This window comes from Mus pahari, chromosome 4, assembly GCF_900095145.1.
Source record: "Mus pahari chromosome 4, PAHARI_EIJ_v1.1, whole genome shotgun sequence".
Taxonomy (NCBI): Eukaryota; Metazoa; Chordata; class Mammalia; order Rodentia; family Muridae; genus Mus; species Mus pahari.
Window position 1 is genome coordinate 97,439,727 of NC_034593.1, and position 6,434 is coordinate 97,446,160.

A 6,434-nucleotide genomic window follows, 5' to 3' on the forward strand; every position below is an offset into this window, starting at 1 on the left:
CATGGCTACATGGATCGCTGCTGGAGAAAGTTGCCTGAACCACCATGGTCTCTTCTTCAGTTTGAGCCTCAGAAAAACTTGCTATCCTTTTCGCAGGAACATCTGTTTTTCTCCTTGAATAATTGTCTTTGAAAATCCCATTTCTAATTCTTAAGCCTTTGGCATCTGAATTTTCAGCAGATGATAAAGATTCTTCTTCCAACAAGAAAATGGGCCAGCTATGGTAGTGCATGCCACTGTCAGCCAGCCTGGGCGAGGTATAAAGACCAGTTCAAAACCACCCAAGGGTGGGGAGTTGCTCAGTGATGAGCACTTGTCTAGCATGTGCAAAGCTCTATATTTCATCTCCACTAACATGAAACAAATAATAGAATAAAATAAAGCTTGGAGACAGGACCTCTTCCAATTGTCCCATAAACCAGCGTACCAGTCCCTCCCTCTGCATTGGCCTCCTGGCTTAATGGAAGATATGTGCCTTGTCTGACCTTGCCATTTTTTCTTCTATATATAACTCTTTTTTTCTTGGGCCCTTTCCCCTATTTTCCTTACTTTTAAATGACTTCCTTTCCCCCATTATCAAATCAAGCTTTCCTTTGGTTCAACCTCTTCCACCTATGGCTACTGCCTCTTTCCCAGAAAAGCATCTCAAACACCCTCCATTGGCTCTACAGCCGTGATGCTTTCCCTGAACAGAATGTAAGTGAACTGTAGTGTGCAGTGCCGCTGATGGCCTTCTCTGTGTGGACAAGGCTGGTGTTCTCGGATTGCGATTTCCCTATGGTGAGCCACTTCTTTCTTCTGCCTTAGCTTCTGTGATGTTTTCCTGTTTTGCCTCCTCTTCCAAACTCTAAACACTGGAGCAAATAAGATACTTACTGAGCTTTCTCTCTTTCAAATATGAACTGACAGCTGACGCATATTTCTGATACAGTGCCCTCCATGTTGACCTTGTCCTATGCACTCCTCTTTCCAGCTCAAGAGAAAGGCTCTTTCCTAAGCCTCAGATCTGCATAACCAATTACATGTAGGGTTTTCAGACATGGAAGACAAACACTTAGAATGTCAGGTTAAATTTGAGTTTCAGATTAATAAGTGATTTAAAAAAAATGAGTATATTCCCATATACTGTTAAGGAATGATTTATACTAAAAATCATTGGTTGTTCATCTAAAACTCAAGTTTAACTGAGTGTCCTTGTTTATCTGGCAACCCTGTGACTTGACATCTTTACCTGAGGCCTAACAGGCAGGTAGTGCCACACAATTAGAGCCATAGGTCAACTTCCTATGAACCATCCACTGGGTTACACAAGTGAAGAGAGTTCTTGACTCCTCTGGTCTTCTTTGCTTCTAAGCCCTCCTCAATGGCTCTAACATGAAGTGCGAGGAACTATAATGTGGTTCCTCTATATCATGTGATGGCCACAGAAGGCCAGAGAAAGCCCAGCCTTGACATCATCCCAGCCAAGGTCACCTGACTCTTCTACCTGCCACGGCGGCATTCTTTCTGATGCTTGTCAGGGGCTTATCACACAATGTCTAAATGATTTTATTTAAATTCAAATTTATTATGACTCTTATTTGTTTGAATTGCAAAATCCCAAACTCTTATGGGCCCCTGACACCCAGCACAGCATTTTCTCCCCCTCCCTCCTGTTTGTGAGCCACCACTCCTCTTTCCCATAGTTCCTTGAGAGTTCCCAGTTTGTTCTTGCTTTGGGTTTTCCCACATAAACTCCCTTGCCTGGAACATTTCCTCTTTTCTTGTTCTTAGCTCAGGATAGCCCTTTAGGCCTTAGTCACTGTCCTTTGTTACCCTTCAACCCTGTACTTCCTTCTTGGAGACTGTGCCCTCTCTACTGACCTAGTCAGTTCCTAATACTCTTCGAGCAGGCCTTGTCTACCTTCTCCTTTGTATCCTGAACCTTGTACAGACAACACGTGCAATTCACATTTCAAGAATGAATGAGAGCCTGGTCCTTCTCCCCACCCATCCTCAGAGGGCTCCTCTTGTCTTCTTGTGAGCTCCAATACAAAGTAGCCCTAAGAAATAGATGGTTTAAAAAAAAAAAAAAGGCCCCCTGCATGCCCACTGGCCTGTTGTGTGTCCATGAGTGTACACGTAGACCTTCTCAATCAGAGATAGCAGCAGAGATCTCATGATGGAGAGCTTTGATTTTGCTTTGTTTGATATTTTCATTCAATATATCCATAATGCTAGCAACATTATCAGACTGGACAGGTTTAGATGTGCAGCCACCTACAGAATGCCTACGGAAGAGCCATGGGAGCCCAGTGCTCTGAATGTGAGTCGGGGGACATTCCCAGGCCTTCTGTGGCCATCCCATGGCTTGGGAAGATTATCACTACAGTTCTCTGTATCTCAAAAGATCTGGGCAGCCTTTGCATGGCCGCAGTAGGACTCAGGCATTCATAAGTGAAGATAGAACTGTCTGAAGAGGAACAGATAGTGTTGGAGCCAAATGAGGGGGAATATGACCTGAGCAGCATGGAATTACCAATGAGCTCTGCCAGAGCTTTGCAATGGTAGAGAGGCATAGACAAGAGTGACAGCAGCCATATTAGCTGGATGAAGAGTGCATGGATGCCTGGGTGAATGTGGGTGACTTGTCCAAGTGACTCTACCTATCAGTGGAACCCCTAACCCCGAGGCTCAGGCCAAGATCAAGTGCTCCCAGGATCCTTGTTCTGGAGGTCGTCATGCATCTGAGTGTTGACAAATACCATGACAGAAAGCAACTCAAATAATGGCCTGTTGTTCCTTTGAAGTTTTGAGCTCTGAGTAGGACCCCAGGGAGTGCCTCCTGAACAGAGTCCCCAGCCTCAGCCCTTTTCTATTGACATATCATCTTCCTTTCTGAGGATTCTCAGGGGGAAGAGGTGCTATACTGACATAAACATGTTCACCAAATCCCCAGTGGGCCCTCACATAGTGGATGGACTCTATCAGCCTGAGAAAAATCTTCCTTTACAGAGTGTGATAGTTCTGTGTACACCCCCTTCCCCTGAGTTTTTTGATGTTGTCAGTGGCAGTGTCTAGCTCGCTGATGATCTTGCTTCAAAAACGGAAAAAACAAACAAACAAACAAACAAACAAACAAACAAACTAAAAACCAATGGTTAGATTTTACACCCATGTGTCTTCAAGTGGAGTGTGTCAATCTTCCAGGTCCAACATCAAAGCACAGCCCCTTTCTGGTGTTCTTTGAATTATGCTTAACCACAGGAGAGAGGCAGAACAGTCAGAGAGAGAACCTGTCGGCCTCTGGCAGCATGATGCTAATGAGTGGAAGTCAGAAGTCAGCACCTCCAGGGGCTTGGCCTCCAGGGTTAGTTCCTGACTTGTGGCCTCCCAACATGGCTCTCCACCCTCCATGAAGACTGCTTAGCAAGCTGTGTGTTACATTTGGGGATTAGGGAAGGCATCTGGGATACCTGCTTAGCAGACTGTCGTAAGGAAGGGGGTCGTAGAATGAAGGATTGATCAGGGACAAATTAAGTTTGGAACCATCATAGCAAGTGATCACAATGCTGTGCGGAGTGAGAGCCCTCTTGGAGAACATGGAGATGACCAAGCAGAAGTGACCAATGAGAACGTGCTAGCCCTGGACAGGTTACTGTAGGAACAGAAGTGAGTAAACAAAACCTAAAGAGGAACTAGTTGAGGTTCTTCAACTAGTGGAGGTGGACAGAGGACATGGAGGTATGACGGCCAGAAACCAGGGACAGCACTTAAGAAGCAAAGGTTGAGCAACACTCAGCTGCCCCAGAAAGGGGGGGGGGGCTCTGGGAAGTGACTACTAGGAGTGGAAAAAAGATGTCAGCAGTAGCCCAAAGAGGAAGATTAGCTCATTTCTTGGGCTCACTCCATTATCACTCTGTGGACCCTCAATGACCAGGTCCTTTTTTTCTGCCCCACCCCATTATGCTCTACAATGGGGGACTGGTTTCTGACTTGGGGGTAACTCAGTAGCACATCTGTAGCCCAATCCATGTAGGGTGGGCTACAGCTTATTTGTCTAGTCTTGAGAACCTAGAACTATGTACTGAAATGGGCAAGGCTTCCACCTTGGTAAAGTATAGATCCAATGGAAGCATCTGGCATGTCTACAGCTCAATTCTGCCCCTTGTCAGCTAAGACATGATCCCTTATCCCAAGACGGGTCTTGAAGACTACATTATTCTCTGTATACTCGCTTTTCAAAGATATTTTTAACATATTAATTCAGCATGGTATGTGTGTACGTTTGTATGTCTGTATGTCTGTGTGTCTGTGTGTGTAGAGGTCAGAGGGCAACGTGTAGGAGTTCATTCTCTTCTTCTACCATATGGGTTCTGGAGATTGAGCTCATCTTGTCAGGCTTGGCAGTGTCTTTCTCTACTGAGTCACCCCACTGGCCCTCTGCACCCTCCACTGCCACGAACTCTTCTGTATAGAGTCTGCCTTCGAAAGGACCACAGCTTCCCTAGTTCCCCACCTTACCATTCTAGAAAAAAACAAAGTCACCTTTATCCACATCTCTTTCAGAAAAGCAAAGACCAAATCAAGCAACAAATCCACCACGGTGGGGCCCTGGGAACCCTGACAAGGGGTGCTTGCAGCTGTGTCTAGCTCCTTGTCTATGTTCCTGTCCCTTCCTGAGTCAGAGCCTCGTGGCCTTTGACCTTTTGCATCTTTGGTGAAACCTCCTCCTCTTCATCTCAGTTCAGCCACAGAGATGCCCTTCAAGTGCTCTGGCCATTTGTGGGTAATCCACCCCTTGGAGCTCTCAGGCTAAGAGGATCCCCATTCTACACAGCTCCATATTCAGAGATGGTCTACCAGGTGATATCTTCTCCCGACAGGACTCAGGACATACAAATCTTTCATAATTATGTTTTATAAATACCACTGTTAAAATCATAACACTTAAGCCGGGCGTGGTGGCTCATGCCTTTAATCCCAGCACTCAGGAGGCAGAGGCAGGCGGATTTCTGAGTTCGAGGCCAGCCTGGTCTACAAAGTGAGATCCAGGACAGCCAGGGCTACACAGAGAAACCCTGTCTCAACAAACAAACAACAACAACAACAAAAGCCCTAACACTTTTGGAAGCTCCCCACCCCTGGAAGTTAGGGGAGAAGGGACCCTGAGTTGGACTTTTACTCCCTTGGTCTAGGTTCTGTAGATAGTAGGAGTGAACCTTCTATGTCTGCTCCAAAGTCTCTATGAACTTGGGCGTGCCTCCCTCTCTAATATCCCCTTTCACCACCCACCACAGGCTTCCAATCCACAAAGCATGGGAACCTGGGCAAGGAGAGTATCTTAAGGTGCAGGGAGAACTCAGAGAGCTCAGAAGACCTTCATGTGAGACCTTAGCCCCTGTGTGGCCAGCTCTGTATCACACAAAGGCATTTGTAAACTGCAACTCCCAAATGTCTGGCCTCATCCTATTGCCCAAGGGACACAAGGCTTGACTCCAGCACCACTGCCATTGGCTTCCTTGGACCTCAGGCAAGGAGAGCACTTTCTTATTTAAGTGAAAGTGATGGAGGCCAGTCCTGTGGCCCATCCTCACTTGGCCTTGTCTTTTCTCTCCTCCAAAGCACAAATCTGCTCCAGCCTGACCCGTCTTCTTATACCTTCTCAAGACACTAGACAGGAGGAGAAGTCAACCCCACCCCAACTTAGCTTTGATTGATTCAGAATGAGGAGCCTACGACCTGAGTTAGTGGGAGAAGATACGACAGTCAATTAGCACAGTCTGCTGTGGGAAAGAGACAAGAGGTCCAGCGTGTGACAAGAGGCACGTCATGTGTACCTTACATTGGCTTATATCAGCCTGCCGTGTTTGACGGAAGCAATTTCCTCTTTCTGAAATTCCCTCTTTTCTTTTTCGCTTGTGCCGATTCTTCTGAAGTCTGATTCTTGAAGAACTTGGAGTACTTTTCCAGTGTGTAAAATCTCCAGGTTCATAACATTGCATTGTAGTCAGGATTTTTGTTAAGTAGTATGTTAGCGCTCTTCTTGTTACGGGGCTGAGGGTGGGACAGTAACTGCATGAGATGATCTGTATATTAGTTACTTCCCCTGTTTCTGTTTTTAGAACTTATGACTGTAGTAGCTGTCAGCAAAAAGATAACATGGAAGCACTCCTGTGCTCCTGTGACATTGACTGGAGGCTGCCTGGTGAGGTTAAATTCATCCTGGTGGGTGTGTATCTGTGCTTCCTAAAGCTTTGGGGTGAAGCAGTAAAGCCTGGTCACCCCCCCCTTACCCCTGCAGCTGTGATAAAATGCCCTGACAAAAAGCTACACAGTGAGGAAAGGGCTTATTTTGGTGTGGAATTCCAAATTACAGGATGTCATTTAGGGGAAGTCAAGGCATGAACTTGAAGCTACTAATCACATCTACTTTCAAGAGCAGAGAGAAATGG

At 46.1% G+C, this 6,434-nt stretch overlaps 1 pseudogene; it reads left to right on the forward strand.

Moving 5' to 3' along the window:
- The first annotated feature begins 726 nt into the window (after positions 1–726).
- Positions 727–2,795, forward strand: LOC110320856 (annotated as a pseudogene).
- The last annotated feature ends 3,639 nt before the right edge of the window (positions 2,796–6,434 follow it).